The following is a 23,891-nucleotide window of genomic DNA, read 5'->3' as shown; positions in this document are numbered from 1 at the left end:
CTGTCATATGGATGCTAGCGACACTATCATATACGTGAGCCAAAAGGCGCAAACGGTCCCAGGCCATGGTAAGGCGACACCCGTGGGAATACCATGCATGAGGCCGCAAAGTGATATGAGGTGTTACCACCTAGATCGATGTGACTTGGAATCGGGGTCCTGGCACCCGTATACAATTCCCTTTGTCTATCGGTATGTTACTTGCCCGAGATTCGATCGTCAGTATCCCAATACCTCGTTCAATCTCATTACCAGCAAGTCACTTTACTTGTTCCATAATGCATGATCCCGTGGCTAGCTCATTAGTCACATTGAGCTCATTATGATGATGCATTACCGAGTGGGCCCAGAGATACCTCTCCATCACATGGAGTGACAAATCCCAGTCTCGATTCGTGCCAACTCAACAGACACTTTCGGAGATACCCGTAGTGCACCTTTATAGCCACCCAGTTACATTGTGACGTTTGGTACACCCAAAGAATTCCTACGATATCCGGGAGTTGCACAATCTCATGGTCTAAGGAAATGATACTTGACATTAGAAAAGCTTTAGCATACGAACTACACGATCTTGTGCTACGCTTAAGATTGGGTCTTGTCCATCACATCATTCTCCTAATGATGTGATCCCGTTATCAATGACATCCAATGTCCATGGCCAGGAAACCATGACCATCTATTGATCAATGGGCTAGTTAACTAGAGGCTTACTAGGGACATGTTGTGGTCTATGTATTCACACATGTATTACGGTTTCCTGTTGATACAATTATAGCATGAACAATAGAAAATTATCATGAACAAGGAAATACAATACTAACCATTTTATTATTGCCTCTAGGGCATATTTCCAACAATCTCCCACTTGCCCTAGAGTCAATAATCTTGTTCACATCACTATGTGATTGTAATGCATCCAATACCCATGGGGTTTGTTCATATCTCGCTTGCGAAAGAGGTTTACTAGTCAATGGGTTTGAACCTTTCAGATCCATGTGTGCTTTACAAATCTCTATGTCATCTTGTAGATGGAGCTACCACGCACTACTTGGAGCTATCCCAAATAAGTGCTCTACTATACGAATCTGGTTTACTACTCAGAGTCATCCGGATTAGTGTCAAAGTTTGCATCGACGTAACCCTTTACGACGAACTCTTTTACCACCTCCATAATCAAGAAAATTCCTTAGTGCACTAGTTACTAAGGATAAGTTCGACCGCTGTCATGTGATCCATTCCTGGATCACTATTGTACCCCTTGACTGACTCATGGCAAGGCACACTTCAGGTGCGGTACACAGCATAGCATACTGTAGAGCCTACGTCTAAAGCATAGGGGACGACCTTCGTCCTTTCTCTCTCTTCTGCTGTGGTCAGGTCTTCAGTCTTACTCAATACTCACAACTTGTAACACAGCCAAGAACTCCTTCTTTGCTGATCTATTTTGAACTCCTTCAACATCTTGTCACGGTATGTATTCATTTGAAAGTACTATTAAGCGTTTTTGATCTATCCTTATAGATCTTGATGCTCAATGTTCAACTAGCGTAATCTAGGTTTTCCATTAAAAAACACTTTTCAAATAACCCTGTATGCTTTCCAGAAATTCTACATCATTTCTGATCAACAATATGTTAACAACATATACCCATCAAAAATTCTATAATGCTCCCACTCACTTCTTTGGAAATACAAGTTTCTCATAAACTTTGTATAAACCCAAAATCTTTGATCATCTCATCAAAGCATACATTTCAACTCCGAGATGCTTACTCCAGTCCTTAGAAGGATTGCTGGAGCTTTGCGTACTTGTTAGCATCTTTCAGGATTGACAAAACCTTCTGGTTGTATGACATACAACCTTTCCTCAAGAAAATCGTCGAGGAAACAATGTTTTGACATCCTATCTGCAAGATTTCATAAATAATGCAGTAACTGCTAACATAATTCCAACAGACTCTTAGCATCGCTACGAGTGAGAAAGTCTCATCGTAGTCAACTCCTTGAACTTGTCAGGAAACATCTTAACGACAAGTCAAGCTTTCTTAATGGTGACACTTACCATCATTGTCCGTCTTCCTTTCAAAATCCATCTGCGCCCACCAGCCTTACGACCATCAAGTAGTTCTTTCAAAGTCTATACTTTGTTTTATACATGGATCCTCTCTCGGATTTTATGGCCTCGAGCCATTCTCGGACTCCAGGCCCACCATCGCTTCTCCATAGCTCGTAGGTTCATTGTTGTCTAGCAACATGACTTCCATGACAGGATTACGTACCACTCTGAAGTAGTACACTTCCTTGTCAACCTATGAGGTTTGGTAGTGACTTGATCTGAAGTTTCATGATAACTATCATAAGCTTCCACTTCAATTGGTGTAGATGCCACAGGAACAACTTCCTGTGCCCAGCTACACACTAGTTGAAGTGACGGTTCAATAACCTCATCAAGTCTCCCTCATCCTCCCACTCAATTCTTTCGAGAGAAACTTTTCCTCGAGAAAGGACCCGTTTCTAGAAACAATCACTTTTGCTTCCGGATCTTAAATAGGAGGTATACCCAACTATTTTGGGTATTCTATGAAGATGCATTTATCCACTATGGATTCGAGCTTATCAGCCTGAAACTTTTTTCACATAAGTGTCACAACCCCAAACTTTTAAGAAACGACAGCTTAGGTTTCTCTAAACCATATTTCATATGGTGTCGTCTCAACGGAATTGTGTGGTGCCCTATTTAATGTGAATGCGGTTGTCTCTAATGCTTAACCCATAAACGGTAGTGGTAATTCGATAAGAGACATCATGGGCACCATATCCAATAGGGTGCAGTTATGATGTTCGGACACACCATCAGACTATGGTGGTCTAGGCGGTATTAGTTGTGAAACAATTTCCACAATGTCTTAATTGTGTGCCAAACTCGTAACTCAGATATTCATCTCTATGATCATATCATAGACATTTTATCATCTTGTCACAATGATCTTCAACTTCACTTTGAAATTACTTAAACCTTTCAATAATTCAGATTTGTGTTTCATCAAGTAAATATACTCAGCATCTACTCAACTCATCTGTGAAGTAAGAACATAACGATATCCACTGCGTGCCTCAACACTCATTGGAGTGCACACATCAAAATGTATTACTTCCAAAAAGTTGCTTTCTTGTTCCATTTTACTGAAAACGAGGCCTTTCAGTCATCTTGCCCATGTGGTATGATTTGCATGTCTCAAGTGATTCAATATCAAGTGAGTCCAAACGATCCATCTGTATGGAGTTTCTTCATGCATATCTACCAATAGACATGGTTCGCATGTCTCAATCTTTTCAAAAACGAGTGAGTCCAAAGATCCATCAACATGGAGCTTCTTTATGCGTTTTATACTAACATGACTCAAATGGCAGTGCCACAAGTATGTGGTACTATCTTATATCTTTTGGCATGAACATGTGTATCACTACGATCGAGATTCAATAAACCAGTCATTTTAGGTGCAAGACCATTGAAGGTATTATTCAAATAAATAGAGTAATCATTATTCTCCTTATATGAATAACCGTATTGCGATAAACATAATCCAATCATGTCTATGCTCAACGCAAACACCAAATAACAATTATTTAGGTTTAACACCAATCCCGATGGTAGAGGGAGCATGCGATGTTTGATCACATCAACCTTGGAAACACTTCCAACACATATCGTCATCTCACCTTTAGCTAGTCTCCGCAGCCTTTTATTTCGAGTTACTAACAATTAGCAACTGAACTGGTATTTTTTACCCTGGTGCTACTAGGAGTACTAGTAAAGTACAAAATAATATAACGTATATTCAAAATACCTCTGTCGACCTTGCCAGCCTTCTCATCTACCAAGTATCTAGGATAGTTCTGCTTCATTGACCATTCCCCTCATTACAGAAGCACTTAGTCTCGGGTTTGGGTTCAACCTTGGGTTTCTTCACTAGAGCAGCAACTGTTTTGTCGTTTCATGAAGTATCCCTTCTTTCCCTTGCCCTTCTTGAAACTAGTGGTTAACCATCAACAATTGATGCTCCTACTTGTTTTCTACTTCCGCGGTGTCAAACATCGCGAGTTGCTCAAGGATCATCATGTCTATCCCTGATATGTTATAGTTCATCACGAAGCTCTAATAGCTTGGTGGCAGTGACTATGGAGAACCATCACTATCTCATCTGTAAGATTAACTCCCACTTGATTCAAGCAATTGTAGTACTCAGAAAATCTAAGCACATGCTCAACGATTGAGCTTTTCTCCCTTAGTTTGCAGGCTTAAGAAACTTGTCAAAGGTCTCATACCTCTTCACGTGGGCACTAGTCTGAAATCCCAATTTCAGTCTTTGGAACATCTCATATGTTCTGCGACGTTTCAAAAACGTCTTTGGTGCCGCAATTCTAAACCGTTAGCATTACACATTGAACTATCACATAGTCATCAAAACGTGTATGTCTGATGTTTCCCAACATCTACAGACGACGCTCGAGGTTCAGCACACCGAGCGGTGCATTAAGGACATAAGCCTTCTGCGCAGCAATGAGGATAATCCTCAGTTCATGGACCCAGTCCGCATAATTGCTACTGTCAACTCTCAATTAGATTTTCTCTCGGAACATATCTAAAACAGTTGAACCAAAGCATGACTACGACATAATTTGCAAAGACCTTTTGACTATGTTCATGATAATTAAGTTCATCTAATCAAATTATTCAATGAACTCCCACTTAGATAGACATCCCTCTAGTCATCTAAGTGATTACATGATCCGAGTCAACTAGGCCGTGTCCGGTCATCACGTGAGACGGACTAGTCATCATCGGTGAACATCTTCATGTTGATCGTATCCACTATACGACTCATGTTCGACCTTTCGGTCTTACGTGTTCCGAGGCCATGTCTGTACATGCTAGGCTCGTCAAGTCAACCTAAGTGTTTCGCATGTGTAAATCTGGCTTACACCCGTTGTATGCGAACGTTAGAATCTATCACACCCAGTCATCACGTGGTGCTTCGAAACAACGAACCTTCGCAACGGTGCACAGTTAGGGGGAACACTTTCTTGAAATTTTAGTGAGGGATCATCTTATTTATGCTACCGTCGATCTAAGCAAATAAGATGTAAACATGACAAACATCACATGAAAATCATAAAGTGACATGATATGGCCAATATCATCTTGCGCCTTTTCATCTCCATCTTCGAGGAGCGGCATGAACACCATCGTCACCGGCATGACACCATGATCTCCATCATCGTGTCTTCAGGAAGTTGCCTTGCCAACTATTACTTCTACTACTGTGGCTAACGGTTAGCAATAAAGTAAAGTAATTACATGGCGTTTTCATTGACACGCAGGTCATAAATAAATTAAGACAACTCCTATGGCTCCTGCCGGTTGTCATACTCATCGACATGCAAGTCATGATTCCTATTACAAGAACATGATCAATCTCATACATCACATATATCATTGATCACATCCTTTTGGCCATATCACATCACATAGCATGCCCTGCAAAAACAAGTTAGACGTCCTCTTACTGTTGTTGCATGTTTCACGTGGCTTCTATGGGTTTCTAGCAAGAATGTTTCTTACCTACGCAAAACCACAAGAGTGATATGCCAATTCCTATTTACCCTTCATAAGGACCCTTTTCATCGAATCTGATCCGACTAAAGTGGGAGAGACAGACACCCGCCAGCCACCTTATGCATCAAGTGCATGTCAGTCGGTGGAATCAGTCTCACGTAAGCGTACGTGTAAGGTCGGTCTGGGCCGCTTCATCCCACAATGTCGGCGGATCAAGATAAGACTAGTAACGTTAAGCAAATTGAACAAATCATCGCCCACAACTGCTTTGTGTTCTACTCGTGCATAGAATCTACGCATAGACCTAGCTCATGATGCCACTGTTGGGGAACGTAGCAATAATTCAAAATTTTCCTACGTGTCACCAAGATCAATCTTGGAGATGCTAGCAATGAGAGAGAGGGAGTGCATCTTCGTACCCTTGAAGATCGCTAAGAGGAAGCGTTACAAGAGCGCGGTTGATGGAGTCGTACTCGCGGCAAATCAAATCACAGAAGATCCGATCTAGCGCCGAATGGACGGCGCCTCCGTGTTCAACACACGTACAGCCTGGGGATGTCTCCTCCTTCTTGATCCAGCAAGGGGAGAGGAGAAGTTGAGGGAGAAATCCAGCAGCATGACGACATGGTGGCAATGGAGCTCGTGGTTCTCCGGCAGAGCTTTGCTAAGCACTACAGAGGAGGAGGAGTTGGAGGAGGAGAGGGCTGCGCCAGGGAAGGGGTGCGGCTACCCTCTCTCTCCCTCACTATATATAGGGGGAAGGGTGGTGGAGGAGGCACCCTAGGGTTCCCTTGGGGAGGGGCGGCGGCCACAGGGAAAACCCTAGATGGGTTTGGGCGCCCCCACCCCTAGGAAACTTGCCCCCCAAGCCGGGAGGGGTGGCTGCCCTAGGGGAGGCGCCCCCACCTCTTCATGTTACGTGAGATGGGGGTGGGAGGGGTGCTCAACCCCTTAGTGGTCTGATGTGCCCCCTCCCCTTGGCCCATAAGGCCCCCCAGCGCTTGCCGGGGCCTCCGAAACCCCTTTCGGATACGCTGGTCGTCACTCGGTACCCCCGGACTCCAATACCATTCATCCAATATATCGATCTTCACCTCCGGATCATTCCGGAACTCCTCATCATATCCAGGATCTCATCCAGGACTCCGAACAACCTTCGGTAACCACATACTATTTCCCATAACAACTCTAGCATCACCGAACCTTAAGTATGTAGACCCTACGGGTTCGGGAACCATGCAGACATGACCGAGACATCACTCCGGCCAATAACCAATAGCGGGATCTGGATATCCATATTGGCTCCCACATGTTCCACGATGATCTCATTGGATGAACCACGATGTCGGTGATTCAATCAATCCCGTATAAAATTCCCTTTGTCTATCGGTATGTTACTTGCCCGAGATTCGATCGTCGGTATCCCAATACCTCGTTCAATATCGTTACCAGCAAGTCACTTTACTCGTTCCGTAATGCATGATCTCGTGGCTAACTCATTAGTCATATTGAGCTCATTATGATGATGCATTAATGAGTGGGCCCAGAGATACCTCTCCGTCAAACGGAGTGACAAATCCAAGTCTCGATTCGTGCCAACTCAACACACACTTTCAGAGATACCTGTAGTGCACCTTTATAGACACCCAGTTACGTTGTGATGTTTGGTACACCCAAAGCATTCCTACGGTATCCGGGAGTTGCAGAATCTCATGGTCTAAGGAAATGATACTTGACATTAGAAAAGCTTTAGCATACGAACTACACGATCTTGTGCTACCCTTAAGATTGGGTCTTGTCCATCACATCATTCTCCTAATGATGTGATCTCGTTATCAATGACATCCAATGTCCATGGCCAGGAAACCATGACCATCTATTGATCAATGAGCTAGTCAACTAGAGGCTTACTAGGGACATGTTGTGGTCTATGTATTCACACATGTATTACGGTTTCCGGATAATACAATTATAGCATGAAAAATAGACAATTATCATGAACAAGGAAATACAATAATAACCATTTTATTATTGCCTCTAGGGCATATTTCCAATAGGTGATGCCTCCATGGATGGAGCCGCGCCGTGTCTTCTCAGGACCAAGCGCCGGCAGCACCGTGAGATCGAATCAAGAAGAAAATGCGGCGATTAGTGTATAACCTCTTTGGTGGCGCCTATTAGGCCTCAGCTTCATCCAAGAAAACGGTGATGATGATGCTCTTCCGGTGGTGCAGGTGAAGACGGCGGTGTGGGAATGGAGGTGGCGCGAAAGACAAGGGGAACGTCGGGGCAGCTCCTTGGAGGTGGAAGACAGGGTGGCTGAATCGGCGATACGACGATATCGACGACGGATCCTCATCTGGTACGGTGGATGAGGGACGTCGAGGTGTTGCTGTGGACGATGTCATCGGGGAAGAGGCTCCGACTGGGTGGCGAATGGAGGAGGGTGTGGGGCTTCATGGGTTTTCGTGGCCTCGGTGTACGAATGGGTGGGCGAATGTGATGGGAGTGGGGAACCATGGCTTAGGGACGCACTTGTCTGAAATGTGGGGTAAGTTACGAAATTACCGCCACCGATTTGAGCTAGGTGGTTCTTTCGGTTCAGGGGTATCACGGGCATTTCCCGTGTCGGAATTTCATAGGATGAGGGAGTTTTTGCGCGCGTTGTAATTTTGGAATAGGATGGCACGGGTCGAGATGGAGGGAGTTGTCGGAGCACAATGAGGCAAAGATATATCTAAAATATTTTTTGGTAACAAGGTGCGGGTTGAAGAGGCAGGAGTTTCGTAGCACGATGACAGAGACGCTAGCTGGAAATTTCGGCATAAAAAGCCGCGGCTTGAAATTTCGGGAGAACAAGCTTGACATGTACCAAAAAAGACAATTTGCACCTCATCACTAGAGAGAGCTATGTCCCGTTTTAATATATTACTAGAAATCCATTCAAATACAACAAAAAAACAAAAAATCAGGTCAACAAACATAACGTGTACAGTACCATAACAATTTGCACTTCCCTCAACAATAAAAAAGAATGTGTGTTGTCTAGCATATGGACTAAATTTGAGTACATTTTCCCTGTTTGAATGGGATTGTACTCGGGTTAGTTAGACAACCATCTAAATATTATCTTCACAACACATGACATGAATATAGGAGAAGTAAATTCCTATATAAATACGAACTACATGCACATACGATCTCGAATTCAAATATATGTATAGATTTTATGTTGAATTCAAATCATAGTACATGTATGCTCTAGCTAGATGTGCGGAATCTAAACCATGTATGACATACTACGTACAATGTGTTTAACAAGCACAACACACACACACAAACACCGTTTAGACTAGTAAGGTACACATGCATTGCATGCGTGAGATTTGGCAACCAAATTATGAATAAATACCACATTATAGCATGTAAGCTTTGAGTCGTAGATGCATGATGTAGATGTTCCTTTAATTCTTATAGTTCATTTCATTCAAAATCATCTAGTTTTTATAAGAAAGCTAATCTATTTTAAGATTCATGGAATTGTGCGTTGTAAGGCATAAAGTAAAAACAAATAATGGCAAATCATGTAGAATTTTTTTGGGCGATTCTGATACGGAAGATTATAGAACAAAGAAGAAGTGCTTGTGTTTTGAGGTTTGTGCATTATGCTTAAGTTCAACCATGGATTCTTCTAGATTGTACATGTGGCAAAATCTGGTGGCATCTAGATGATATCCAACGTCCAGTTGTGATCTAATTTGCCATCTCTGCACCATCAGAATGGCCTCATCCAACGACCATCTTTCAAAGTTAAAGTTATCCGCGCACTATATAAAAAATATAAAATATAATATATAGGGGTATAGATATAGATATGTGATGCGAAAGCCACCCATTATCTCCAATTAGAATAGTGTGTCCATGCACGGATGCAATGTGGCCAAATGATGTCTGCCATCGATATCTCAAATACAAAATAGTCTGACTTTGTTCAATGTGTATACAGTACAACATTCGTTTCCAAACCACACTACGCATATCTCAGTTATATTCATGCATGCATGGGTTTCAAACATCATGATATCTTATTCAAGTATTTGAATTCTACTTTACATTGCTTATGACGTCACCTAGTCTTTTACACCCACACGGTCATCTTCTCTTTATAATTGTACCATTAACTTTCTCTCATGCATGCATGCACACGCAGTACCAGTCGGCATTATCCATCGCACACATGCAATATGTTTCTTCAGGTCGGTCTCCCATGCATGCACACACACACACACCTCCCCCTCCGCATCATATCGGACATTCTTTATCTCTCATGTGCATGCGCAACGATTGATGTTCCTCTATGTGTGTGTATATATAGCTAGGTCTTTCATAGTTTTCCACACAAACCGATCAATCTATATATCTAGTGAGGTCTCACCCTCTTTCCCACGTCCACATCGATCAATCTATACCTCTCTATATAGGATTACATAGCTAATACACCCACATTAATTATATATCCAACGTCCCACTCTCATCATCCAAGCCTCCACTTCATCTCTTAGACGCGCGCACAATGGCGAAGACAGGGGCAGCAAGGGCACTGCCCCCCTAACATCACTATATATTGAGGTGCTGGTAAAATGGTTTAATTTGATGAATTGGCTCTCCTTGTAAAGGGTTAGCAATGCTTGCCCCCTAGCTCATTTATTTTTTATGGCTCCGCCACTGCTTGCAACAGCACACGTTCTCGCCCCCTCTCTTCAAGTATCGATCTCGCACTTGTGCACTCCTTCATAGTCTCCCTCCACTTGGCCCCTCGCACCATCTTCTAGCCCCCACCAGATTTTGCCACATGTACAATCTAGCAGACTCCATGGTTGAACTTAAGCATAATGCACAAACCTCAAAACACAAGTGCTTCTCCTTTGTTCTAGAATCTTTCATATCATAAATGCGCAAACTTTTTTTCTAGTTGAATTGCCATTATTTGTTTCTACTTTATGCTTTACAACGCACAATTCCATGAATCATAAAATAGATGAAGGGCTTCTTTGATTCAAAGGATTCTCAAAGGAGTTTTGAAGGATTCTAATCCTTAGGATTTTTTCCTATCTTGGTTGTTTAATTCGTAGGTTTGTAAACTATAGAAACCATAGGACATTTGCACTAGATTTCAGAGGAAACATCCCATCCACTCAAACCACTTTGGAAGAATCCTGTGTTTTTTCTATGCACAATCAAACACTCGTACAATCCTGTAGGATTGAAGACGACATTCCGCTCTAATCCCATGTTTTTCCTATTCCCGCATTTTGGAAATCCTACGAATCAAAGAGACCCTATCTTTTTTTATAAAAACTAATTTATTTTGAATGAGATGAACTATAAAAATTAAACGAAGGTCTACATCAGGCATATATGACTCAAAGCTTACATGCTATAGTGTGGTATTTATTCATAATTTGGTTGCCAAATCTGATGCGTGCAATGCACATGTACCTTACTAGTACTTCGAGTATGTGCAAACACGTAAATTAGAATTCCAATGGCACGTGACACAGTGAAAGGTACATTCTTACAGTTCATGAAGCTATGTGGCACATGTGGAAGCGTTGTTGCGACCTCCTTGTGTGGATTGATCACAGTGACATGCTGCTACTTCCATAAGAATGTACTCGTCCTCTCTGAGCCACACTAGCGGTACATGCACGAAGCGAAGATGTGCACACACGCCACGCACGCACTCATTCCCTCGCACGCACACGCGGGTACACGGGGCGATGCATTTTTGTAGGAAGATCCACCCCATGTGATAATTTTATGCGTGTAAAGTCCTTAATTTCATTGATGGTCAATTAATACAGCGCATGCAAATTGAGTAGACGTGAGGGCGGAAGAAAGACATTACCACTCCACTTCGCCCATGCGCGTAGTTAAATCATGTGGTGCCAGTACTTCCATTGGTCTCCTTCGTATTTTGTGCCAATTCTTCACCATATTTGTAAGTAACATAATATTTATGCATGTCATAAAAAGTGGCACAAAAAAGGGGGCCAATAAACCAGGACGCAGGCAGCATGATCAATTTTTGCCAGGGCTACTATTGATGGCCTTTGTATTTAAATATGGATAGAGTGGAGTAGTACTAAGTTTATCTTAGCCTCATAGGGCTCTCCCAGCACCTAGGCTCACCTCCCCGCCTCGCCCACCAGATCCCACCATGGAGGATCCCGCCATGGATAATCCCTTAGATTCCGGATCCCACAGGCTGCCCTCTCGCTGCGGCCCGCAGTACTGCCGCCTTTGAGCGAAACGCACATGTGTTTTAGAGGGGATCCATTGCTCTGGAATCACAGATCGGTGGCGAAGGAGGACATGTGAGGGCTGCGTTTTAGGTGGTGTGCAGAAAGGGCAAATCGGATCGAGGTAGCGTCGCATCGATCGGAGAGAAGTTCCAAGGAGCTGCGCCTGGTGTAGCACAAGGCGGAGGTGCAAGTTGATCTCAGGGGAGAGATGCCGAGGGATGTCAGCATTTCGCAGCGTCGTGTTAATTTCGAGCTAGGGCTAATGGCAGAGATCATAATCATGGAGTCGACTATGGAGGAAAGAACGCGCATGCCTGCGTAATGGCATGAGCAGCCGGTGCAACTGTTCAATTGGGTGGTAGGAGAAGCCAAATACCGAGTCTAGTTGCGGCGCCACCGCTGGGCATGCATCATAGGTGAGGTGAGCTGCCCTCCTTCCCCGCCAACAATGCAGTGACGTAGTCGGTTGCTGCCACAGTGAACTTGCAACGCTATGTCTATTTGCAACCTTGACAATCACTCCATCTATATGTATTATTTTCTTGTAAAAAATACTTGGTCGTTTGGAAAAAGATGGTAATTGATTTATCACTAGTTTTAGAATGCTTGGTCATTAAAAGTGTCTTGTCATAAGTGGCATTTCGAAAAATTAGAAGCAGTACAACGTAGAAATCAATGCAAGATGCAACCACTATCAAACCGCCATGTTAAAAGCGTCCAATCATGAGTGACTGATGCGGGATACACAACAACAGTACTTTGATGTAAGAACATGGTATGATTGATAGATGCAGTGTATTATAGACACAGAAAGGCATGTCATATGCACATGTATAACGTACAAACTCAGCAGGTGCAATTTAATCAAAATAGAATAAATACAGGCTAGACAACAGATGCAACATGAAACCAATTATTACACTGTCAACTTAGAGCAAGCACATGCTATGGTGGAGTACGGGAGATGAACTCATCATGTAGTCTTGGTACTTCAACTTCATTAGCAGTAGAAGTGGCAAATCTAGAGAGTCTCTGTTTGCGTCGGTCCGGAGGACCACCAACATCCCCTAACTTACTCTTTTCCTTCCTATTTTCTAATATTGCCTTATGAGGTCAAAAGCAAAAGAAGATGAATAAAATTAGCTCCGCATAACTGGTTGATGCATGATACAGACGAACACTACTTTGATGTTAGGCAAGCGCAGGATAGGAGGATGGAATATATACAAAAAGAAGACATCATTGCATATTCAGACGTACGATCGGAGGGGGGAATATGTATGAAAAACAGTAAGAAGAAGGCATTTCAACAAAATTAGAAGAAATGAAAGCTAGGCACCATATGAACATGCAACCAATATCACTCTATCAGGTAAAAAGTGTCACGTCGTAAGTGCCATTTCAGGAAATTAGAAGAAGTACAAGCAAGAAGACAATGCAAGATGCAACCTACACCACACTCCCAAGTTAAATGTGTCTTATGGGTAAGTGAGCATTGCAGGTATAAGTTGTAAGCTACGCAGATGCAATTCAACAAAATCAAAATCAATACAAACTAGACATCATATGGAACATGCAATCACATATAACAGTTCCAAGTTAGAGCAAGCACCTGTGATGGTGGAGTAGGGGAGATGTGCTCATCATCTACATGTATGTTCTAGAAACAGGAATAGGTGTCATATTCACAAGCATTATGTGTAAAGTAAGCAGATGCAATTCAACAAAGTTAGAAGCAATACAAGCAAGACATCATATGCAACATGCAACCACATATAATGGTGCCAAGTTATATCAAACACCTGTGATGGTGGAGTAGGGGAGATGCGTTCATCATCTACATAGCTACGTTGACTGTCCAGCCTTGTGTTGTCTTGCGAATCTTGTTGGTAGGATGGCGGAGTAGAATCTGTAGAGACACTTTGTTTGAGTTTCTCCAAAGGACCACCATCGTCCACTGCCGGACTAATTTCCTTCAACTGTAATGATTTTGCATCATGAAGTCAAACCGATAAGAAAGAGGAATAAAATTCGCTTTTCAGAACTCATGCGTGCATGATATTGACGAACACTACTCGGATGAAAGGCAAACACATGATACTTGGATGGAATATGTACGAAAAATAGGACGGCATGACATATTCACACCTATGATGTGGTAACTAAGCATAAGGCATTTCAAAAAATTAGAAGCACTGCAAGCTAGACACCATATGAAAGGTGCAATCAATATAACTCTGACAAGTTCAAACTGTCTGGCGTTTCAACAAATTAGAAGCAGTACATGCTAGAAATCATATGCAAGACACAACCAATATCACAGTGGCGACTTAACGGTGCCTTATCGTAAGTGACTGATGCGGGATATGCAAGAACAGTAGTCTGATGTAAGAACATGGTGTGATCAGATATAGTATGTTCTAGAAACAGGAACACGTGTCATATTCACACGCATTATGTGTAAAGTAAGCAGATGCAATTCAACAAAGTTAGAAGCAATACAAGCTAGACATCATACGCAACATGCAACTACATATAATAGTGCCAAGTTAGAGCAAGCACCTCTGATGGTGGAGTAGGGGAGATGTGCTCATCATCTGCACAGCTACGTTGACTGTCTAGCCTTGCGTTGATTTGCGAATCTTGTTGGGAGGATGGCAGAGTAGAATCTGTAGATACCCTTCGTTTCAGTTGCTCGGAAGGACCACCATCATCCAATGCCTTACCAATTTCCTTCCGCTTTATTGATTTTTCATTGTGAGGTCAAGCCGACAAGAAAAATGAATAAAATTCGCTCTTCAGAACTCATATATGCATGATACTGATGAACACTACTCTGATGAAAGGCAAAGTCATGATACAAGGATGGAATATGTACGAAAAACTGGACAGCTTGACATATTCACACCTATGATGTGGTAACTAAGCAGAAGGCACTTCAACAAATTAGAAGCACTACAAGCTGGACACCATATGGAAGGTGCAATCAATATCACTCTGCCAAGTTAAAACTGTCTCGTCATAGGTGGCAGTCATGAAACTAGAAGCACTACATGCTAGAAATCATATTCAAGACGCAAACCAATATCACACTGCCAACTTAAAGGTGTCCCATCATATGGGACTGACGCAGGATACACAAGAAGAGTAGTTTCATGTAAGAACATGGTGTGATAGACAGATATAGTATGTACCAAAAATAGGAAAGCGTGTCATATTGACACGTATCATGTGTAAGCTAAGCAGATGCAGTTTACACTAATTAGGAGCAATATAAGCTAGATACCATATGCAACATGCAACCAGATATCACACTGCCAAGTTAGAGCAAGTACCTTGGATGGTGGAGTAGGGGAGCGGAGACTTGGAACTTGTAATGCACTAGCAGTACAAGGAGAATCCATACAGATGCTCCATTTACGTTGGTGCAGAGGACTACCATCATCGCCTTTCTTACTCTTTTCCTTCCTCTTTTTTGATTTTGCCTTGTCAAGTCAAACCCACAAGAAAAAGGAATAAAATTTGCTCCTCAGAACTCATTGATGCATGATACTGACGAGCACTACTTTCATGTAAGACAGCCACATGATGGGAGGATGGAATATGTATGAAAAATAGGACGGCATGCCATATTGATATTTATGATGTATAAAGTGTAAACTAAGCACAAGGTGTTTGAACTAGTTAGAAGCAATGGAAGCTAGAAACCATATGAAAGATGAAACCAATATCACTCTGGTAAATTAAAAGGGTGGCCTAACAAATGTATTTGACCAAATTAGAAGCAATACATCGCAACAGGCTAGAAATAATATGCAATATGCAATGAATAAAGGTGTCTCATCGTAAGTGATTGATGTAGGATACAGAAGAGAGGTAGTTTCATGTAAGAACATGGTTAACACATAGATGTAGTGTGTACCAAAAATAGCAAGGCATGTCATATTCATAGGTATAATGTGTAAACTAAGCAGATGCAATTTACCCTAATTATAAGCATTACAAGCTAGACACCGTATGCAACATGCAACCACATATCACACTGCGAAGTTAGAGCAAGCACCTGCAATGGTGGTGTAGGGGAAGTGCGGTCTTCAAGTATAGAGATACGTTCAACATCTTCAATTAGGCTTGCTGTTTCTTATGAATCATGTGGAGAGGATGAAACTGCACTCTTTGTAAGAGTAGAGTGTCTCATACTAACCCACGGGCGTGACTGTGTCATCATAAGCGATAGATGCAGGATACACAAGAACAATAGTTTGATGTAAGAACATGGTGTGATAGGTAGATGTAGTATGTACCAAAAACAGTAAGGCGTGTCATATTCACATGTATAATGTGTAAGCTAAGGAGATGGAATTTAACCAATTAAGAGCAATAAGCTAGGTACCATATGTAACATGCAACCAGATATCACACTGCCATGTTAGAGCAAGCACCTGGGTTGTGGAGTAGGGGAGATGAGATTTGGAACTTGCACTGCAGTAGGAGTAGCAGGAGAATCTGCAGAGATTGTCTGTTTCGATTGCTCCAGAGGACCACCATCATTCCGTGCCTTCGTCCTTTTAGATTTTGCCTTCTCGAGTAAACACACAAGAAAAAGGAATGAAATTCACACTTCCAAATTCATTGATGCATGATACTGACGAACACAACTTTTATGTATGGCAACCACATTGTAGGAGGATGGAATATGTACGAAAAATGCTAAGCAGAAGGCATTTCAACAAATTGGAAGCAATGCAATCTAGACACCATATGAAAGATCCAACGAAAATCACTCTACCAACGTTAGATGTGTCTCATTATAAGTGGCACTTCAACAAATTAGAGGCAATACATGTTTGAAATGATATGCAAGATGCAACCAATATTACATTGTCAACTTGAAGGTGTCTTATTAGAAGTGATTGATGAGGGATACACAAGAAAAGTAGTTTGATTAAGAACATGGTTAATACAAAGACGTAGTATGTACCAAAAATAGGAACGCATGTCATATTCACAAGTATAATGTGTTAACTAAGCAGATGCAATTTACCCTAATTAGAAGCATTACAAGGTAGACACCATATGCAACATGCAACCACATATCACACTGCCAAGTAAGAGCAAGCACCTGCGATGGTGGTATGGTGAATTGTGGTCATCAAGTAGAGAGCTACGTTGACTATCTTCATTTAGCCCTGCTGTTTCTTGAGAATCATGCGGGGAGGATGACACTGCACTCTTTAAACGAGTAGCGTGTCTCATAGTAACCCACTCAGGTGACTGTCTCGTCATAAGTGATTGATGAGGGATACAAAAGAGCGTTAGTGTCGGGGATATACCCTGCGGTATGACCCGGCCGGAATCATGACCCTGCCGGGCATGGCGACTCACCAGAAACCTGGCTGGAGCTTGGCGACTCACTGGCGATCCGCCCGGACATGGCGGTTTACATGTAACCCGCTTGGACATTGTGACTCACTAGAGACCCGCCAGGCGGATCAAACGGATGACAAGGCCCAAGGCCCAGCAGGCTGGCTTATACTCTGGTGGGCCGGCTTAAGAGGAAAGGGATGACGACTATTTCCTTTACGAGGAAGCAAGACCCGGACTTGTATTCAACTTATAAGAAAGAATAGACTTGTCCTAGTCCTACTAGGACTCCACATGTAACCCGCCCCTTCAACATATATAAGGAGGGGCAGGGCTCCCCAAAGGGGGTCAAGAAACAATCTCTAGGGCTAGACACAAAGGGGGAGCCGGCTTATGCGGCGACTCTCTCATGAGGATAATGAGATCTAGCCACAAACAGCATGTAGGGCTATTTCGGACGATGTTTCCCGGGGCCCGAAGCTGTCTCTCGATTCCGCTCAACACCTCTCAAGCTACTACAAAGATGCGTTGGCCTCATGACTAAGTCCTCACACTAGGACATCTGTCGTGACAATTCTATGATAGTTAGTTTGATGTATGAACATGGTTAATAGACATATGTAGTATGTATCAAAAACAGGAAGGCATGTCATTATCAAAGGTATAATGTGTAAAGTAAGCTGATGCAATTTAACCAAATGGAAGCAATACAAGCTAGACACCATATGCAACATGCTACCACATCTGACCGCTCGAGGTTAAAGCAAGCACCTAGGATGGTTGTGTGTGGCAATTGAGATCATCAACTTCAGAGCTACGTTTACTGTCTCCATCTCCCGGCACTACACCGTTTAGAGTGCTGAGACGCTTAGTGCTTATCTTCGAATTACACTAGAGTGACTTGTGTCTTTTCATTTTTGTATTCATCAACACTGCGTCAGAGTCTGAAATACCCATGCATAAAAAAACAATAGTGTGAGCATGGGTGAAGTGTGTGCACAAGTAGTATAGTGTAAAGGTAGCAGATAACTGGTTGGTGAGAAATAAATGACGAGAGACATATGATAGCTCTACAACATGCATGGCACATGAAATTCCTAGATTCTAGGATTTTGAAATATGAGCACACGGATGGATGGGAAATGCAAATGGTCCTCCAGCACACCACAAGGTGTGGTCCTATGAAAATAACAATCGACTGTAAAGAAATAGGTCAGTCCAGTTTTTTCTGCACCGTCGGATGTACAAAGAACGGGCAGATCGCGTTCATCTACCTCCAGCTAGTCAGTGTTACGATCTTCCTCGAAACGCTAGCGACCACCGGCCTAGTCCCCTGCCTCCGCCCTCCCCTCGACCTCACCGCACCGCCATGCTTGGCACCGCCCCGACCATCCCTTCAAGCCCCGCCGAACTCCAGATCGGGCGCAAGCAGCTCCTGCGCCCCACACACGTATGATATACACCGATGCGCCACTTCCCCGGCGAACATGCGGACTAGGTGCTCCGTGTTCCTAAGCGGGTGCTGCTTCTTTTAATTGCGATTCGACTGACCCTGAATTGAAATCTAGGCGGGCTACTGACCTCTAGCAAAGGTGAAATAGTAAATGGGAGGAAACCTTGTGCATTTAGTATCACGAAGAAGATGCAGTACAAAGCACTCAATTAGTTTCTTTCATGGGATGAATACGGTGTGAGAAGAGACGTAAGATTTGCACGAATAAGGGAAGAGGAGTACCTCTTTCTGCTAGCAGTGCTGTGTCCTCCTTCTATTTTTCCATCGATCTTCTTATGGTTCGCTAGAAATGAGAAGTTGTGGAGGACGGTGGAGCCTTGGACGAACCCATGGCCAAGTTGTTGAGTGTGGTGCGGTTGCTGTCTGTCGGCAGCAGGGAATTAGATCCGAGTCGGTGAACAACGGTGTAGCGGGAACAACTCCGGTGCGGTGGACGGTTTCGACAGTGGAGCAGCAGCGGTGAGGCGCAGGATGGCGTGGTCGAAGTGGTTCTGGTACGATGCAAGTCGGCATGGGCTTCATGGAGGCAGCTCTGCCTCGGCTTCAGCTGCTAGGTCCTTGAGGGCGTTGCGGTTGCGGTTGCGTTGGACGACGACGTTGGGGTACCGGCTCCGGCGTGATGGAGGAGGGCGGCGGTGGATTGGGCACGATTGGGTGGAGGACGGAGGAGGCTGGGGTTTCGCGGTTGGTGGAGAGGGCATTTTGGCGCCCATGGAGTATGAATGGGGAAACAAAGGGAGGGGGGCTAAGGGTGAACAATGTTTCGGTTTGGGACACGCTTGTTTGAAATTTGGGGAAAGTTACAAACTTTGTCCCCATCTAAAATTTTGGACATATTGCGGGTTGGGGGTAGGACAGCAACCTCAGGTGTCCCAAATGGTGGGTGGGATAGATTTCGGCCGAGCACATGGGTGTTTAGGCGCCCACGGCATATGAATGCTTCTAGGAGGCGGTTGAGACTGGCATGTCGGTGAAGTTACAAACCTACCCCAGTTTAGACCTTTGGACATCGAGCCGATAGGCTACACGTGCCAGAGTCAGGATAGTAAAACATTAGTCTCGCATGGTTTCCTACCACCAAACATTAGTCTCGCACGGTTTCGGGTGACTAGAAGCTTATTTGGCGCTTCGTTCAATATTTGGGAGCAGAAGCATTAACGTTTTCGGTTCTCTTGAATTGAACTTTCAGGATTTGTCAAACTTCACAAATCTTTACTCTTGAAAGTCCTAAAAGTACGATTATTTTCGAATGGATGGGGTACATTTGAATATACATTGTACACGAGTATATATTAAAAAATATACAACTTACCTCAGTTCATGCATGGTTCCAGATATAATCTCCTTGGTTGCAAAAAAATAGTTAGATATGCGTATGAATATATAGCATGTTCAAACGCACAGCAAAGATTGATGCCCCTTTTAGATCTGATTTACAAATGCCATTATCTCGGGTTCAAATATATGAATGCACTTCCTATGAATTGGAATCTTCGAAACCCCCTTTATGTTGAATTCAACATGTATTCTATTTCGTAGCTAGCAATTTTGAATGTATCCATGTAAGTGACAAATGTATAAAGTGATTCACACTAACAACATGGAGTGCACTAATTAATGTTTATATATATATATATATATGTATGTGTGGGTGAATTAATGTTTATATATGAATTGCAAAAGCAATGCATTGCCTGTATTTCAAACTGCTCTCCCTCTATGGATCGATAATATGAAATAAACACATCCACATTGTTGAGTAATGTGATTGTATTAGGAAACATAGGTTAGACTAGGAAATATTCTGGCTTGCCTTGTACTCCAAGTAGATCATGTACTCCTATATATATGCCCACGAGGCTCAAGCAATACAACGACTATTACACCAACCTCTCTCTCCCTTCTAACATGGTATCTATCGCAAGTAGATCCTAAAAGCCTAACCGCCGCAGCTTCCGCACCCACGCGCCGCCCCCGGGGTGGTCAGCCTCCATGACCGCCGCCGGGGGCAGCGCCTCCCGTACCTAGGGTTCGTCCGCCGACCGTGTTGGCCGACTGCCCTAGAGAGTCTTTTTTCCCGAGCCCTTGCTCCGGGTTTTTTTCGCTCTCTCGCCGGTAATTTTGATCGGCATTTTTTCTTTTTGGTTTTCTGATCTAATATTGATCGGTTTGCGTCGCCCGCCGGCGCCATAGACCCCTGTGCGCCTCTACTCCGACCCCGGCGCGACCAGCCGGCCTCTTCTCCGACTCGGCGGCCACGCGCGCCGAGGCGGCCCGTCCGGGCCAGCCGCCGTCCGCGCGTCGGTCCGCCCGTTGTCCTGCGCCGGCCGTCACCGTCCTGCTCCGACCGGGACACCTACATTGCCCCAACCCGGCGGCCTCGCACCATGCGACGGCCAATCATAGCCGTCGCTCGCGCGCTGGCCCGCCCATCGATCCACGTCACCCGCCTCCGCCGCGTCTGCACAGCGGCCCAGCGGTCTACCTCGCCGGCCTCGTTCTCGGCTGCGTCGGGACGGCTAGGTCAGGCTCGTCGGCTGCCTCAGCTCGGACGCCGCTGCTCCGTTGGTCGCTCGGGCCTCGCTGCCCGGCCGCCGGCGCTGCTGTGGCAGCCTGGGTGTCGGTGCTGACAAGCTCGTCCACGACGTCCCACGGCGTCCATCATCGCCGGCTTCATCGCGGACTCCGCCGCCACCACGCCTCCACCGAGCGGCGTCCCTGACCTCGCGCTCGATCAGCTTGATCACCCACTCGCCGCCGCGCGACCGACATGGCCTGCCGGCTATGCGCGCCTCCGCAGGTCCAGTGAAGATCGTCCCCGAGTTCAGCGCGCCTCTCCACCGATCGAGCATCGGGCTGCCACTGCGTCGCCCCATCAGGCTGCAGCGCCGCCGCCCCGTGGTTCTCCTCGCGGCTGCATCGACTCGTGTGTTGTCGCTGCAAAGCCCCTTCAGGCCGTATTGTCGCGATACACAGTCCCCGCCGCCGCCCCGAGGCCGTGTCCGCGGCTGCACCGACTCGCGGACCACCGTTGCGTCGCGCCTTCAGGCTGCAACGTCACGGCGCGCGGTCCCCGCCGTCGCCCCAACTCGCCTGCCGCCGCTGCGTCGCCCCTTTGGGCCGTAGCACTGCGGCCCGCGGTCCGCTCTACCATCACCGCGCGTCGACCTCCCGTGGTATGCGCCGCGCCGTCTTCCTTGGCACGAGAACGCCACTATCCGCGATGGTCTTCGTCACGCTGTTAGGGTTCTTCGCCTACTTCAAGCATCGCCGCCGCGCTTCTAACATGGCCGCCGCCGCCGCTACCCTCGTAGCCGCCGCCGGCGGCCGTCCACCTCCTTCATCTTCGTCCAGCACCAGCCCGTCGCTAGCGTCGCCATCATCTACCCCGACCACTTCGTCTATTCCGACCACCGTTGGTGACATCGAGTCCTTCTCTGCTGGCCTCTCTGACTTCTTCGATATGGCATACAGCTCGTGCAGGTCCCAATCTACGCATGCCCGGTGCCGGCAAACCCGATGCGTGCCTTCTTCTACGACGTGTCCCCGGGCCTGGCAAGCCTTATGCGGCGCTTCGTCAACTTCGTCTTCGTCCGTCTATGCATGCCTAGTGCTGGCAACGCCGGCACGTGCCTTCGTCCATGATGTGTCCCGGGCTTGGCAAACCCACCGCGACGCGTCGTCAACCACATCTTCTTCCCGGCGGACCACTACTTTCACACCACTGCGCCCATGCTAACTCGGCGCCCCCTTGCGTCCGCGGCTCCACGGCAACTTCCTCGACACCGGCCACCCCGACTCGACATTGACCACGTACGACATTCTTCGCACGGCTACCTCGACAACAGCTCCACCACCCATGCTCTCAGCTACATCGACAAACGGCACAAGGGGCTACCGCCTGCTTGAGCAACCTCGTTGGTTTCCACTCCAGCCACGACTCCACGATGCGTCGACCGTTATGACTGTGGGGGGGTGTCCGTCGGCTTGCCTTCGGATTCTTCTCCAGTCTCACCGTCTGTGTCGCTACCATTGTGACTGCGGGGGGATGTTGAGTAATGTGATTGTATTAGGAAACATAGGTTAGACTAGGAAATATTCTGGCTTGCCTTGTACTCCAAGTAGATCATGTACTCCTATATATATGCCCACGAGGCTCAAGCAATACAACGACTATTACACCAACCTCTCTCTCCCTTCTAACACACATTTTAGAAATGAATGGAGTATGGGTGTCTGATAGACCAATTTTCGTTCATACGCAAATTGCAAACTTCATGATCTCATCCAAAAATAATAATGCCATTTATATTTTAATTTAATTCATAGAACTGCCTTTTCAACTTTTGACATTCTCAAACCTTTTCAACTTTCACGCAATACATGAGCGTGAGCCATGGACATAGCACTACATGTGGAATAGAATATGATGCTGGAGGTTGTGTGGAAAAGACAAAAAGGAAGAAAGTCTCAAACATTTTGACATTCTCAAACATTTTCAACTTTCACGCAATACATGAGTGTGAGCCATGGACATAGCACTACTGGTGGAATAGAATATGATGATGGAGGTTGTGTGGAGAAGACAAAAAGGAAGAAAGTCTCACATCAACGCGGCTAATCAATGGGCTATGGAGATGCCCATCAATTGATGTCAATGCCAGGAGTAGGGATTGCCATGCAACAGATGCACTAGAGCTATAAGTGTATGAAACTCAAACCGAAACTAAGTGGATGTGCATCCAACTTGCTTGCTCATGAAGACCTCGGGTATTTGAGGAAGCCCATCATTAGAATATACAAGCCATGTTCTATAATGAAAAATTCCCACTAGTATATGAAAGTGATAACTCAAGAAACTCTCTATATGAAGAACATGGTGCTACTCTGAAGCACAAGTGTGGTAAAAGGATGGTAACATTGCCCCTTCTCTATTTTTTCTCATCATTTTTTTGTTTTTTTGGCGGGCTTCTTTGGCCTCTTTTTTTATTTGGGCTTCTTTGGCCTCTTTTATTTTGATAACCTCACATGGGACAATGTTCTAATAATGAGGATCATCACACTTTTATTTACTTACAACTCAATATTA

This window comes from Triticum urartu, chromosome 4, assembly GCF_003073215.2.
Source record: "Triticum urartu cultivar G1812 chromosome 4, Tu2.1, whole genome shotgun sequence".
In the NCBI taxonomy this organism is placed as follows: Eukaryota; Viridiplantae; Streptophyta; class Magnoliopsida; order Poales; family Poaceae; genus Triticum; species Triticum urartu.
The sequence above is the reverse complement of the archived record's forward strand: the minus strand, read 5'-3'. Positions refer to the sequence as shown.